The sequence below is a fragment of the Gekko japonicus genome, unplaced genomic scaffold, assembly GCF_001447785.1.
Source record: "Gekko japonicus isolate JY-2015 unplaced genomic scaffold, Gekko_japonicus_V1.1 scaffold1669, whole genome shotgun sequence".
In the NCBI taxonomy this organism is placed as follows: Eukaryota; Metazoa; Chordata; class Lepidosauria; order Squamata; family Gekkonidae; genus Gekko; species Gekko japonicus.
Genome location: NW_015169223.1, coordinates 399,084 through 400,033, shown reverse-complemented (window position 1 = coordinate 400,033; position 950 = coordinate 399,084).

Sequence of the window (950 nt, the reverse complement as noted above, 5' to 3'; positions counted from 1 at the left end):
CTTGGAGTTCAGGCATGCGGCCGGCGGCTGCCCCTGTCCCTCCCTCAATGTGAGATTTAAAGGCCCCTCCAGCTGATCGGCGGGCCACGTGCTCCTGCCGATCAGCTGGAGGGCCCTTTAATCGGCGGGCCACGTGCTCCCGCCGATCAGCTGGAGGGCCCTTTAAATCTCGCAGGAGGGGAGGGAGGGGGGTGCCCCCTGGTAGTTGCTCTTGGGGGCGGGGCTTCCCCCGCTGGCCAGCTGGCTGGGGCAGGCAGGAAACCCACAAAATCAGGGGATCCCTTGGCCCCATCTGGGGACTGGCATCCCTACGTGGAGTTCCAACCGCCCATGTGTGGAAGGCGCACAGAGCTTTCCTGTGTTCCATTCTTCTCCTGCCGCCCCTTATGACCCTTGGAAAGACCACTCCAGGGGCTGCAGGATCCATACGGAGGAACAAACATGTGGGTCAGTGAGCCGGAGGGAGGAGGGACAAGGGGACGAAACGGACCCCTTGCTTCACTGGGGCTGTACTTGCAGAAAGGTGGGAGCACATTCACCGTGCGGTGGTTAAGTGTGTGGACTCTAATCTGGGAGAACTGGGTTTGATTCCCCGCTCCTCCACTTGCACCTGCTGGATGACCTTGGGCAACCTGTAGTTCTGTCTGAGCTGTCCTTGAAAGGGCAGTTCTCAAGAGAGCTCTCTCAGCCCCACCTACCTCACAGGGTGTCTGTTGTGGGGAGGGGAAGGGAAAGGAGTTTGTAAGCTGCTCTGAGACTCTGAGTGAAGGGCGGGGTATAAACCCAATCTCCTCCTCCTCCTCCTCCTCGTTCCTTATTCCAATCTATCCCTGGCAACCCATTTGGCTATTCCACTGGGCAGGTCCAAATCATGGCCTGGCGACCAGCAGGAGACGGGACGTGCCACAGACTCCACCAACGCTCCCTCTAAGCTGTGGAGTCCTGTGAGT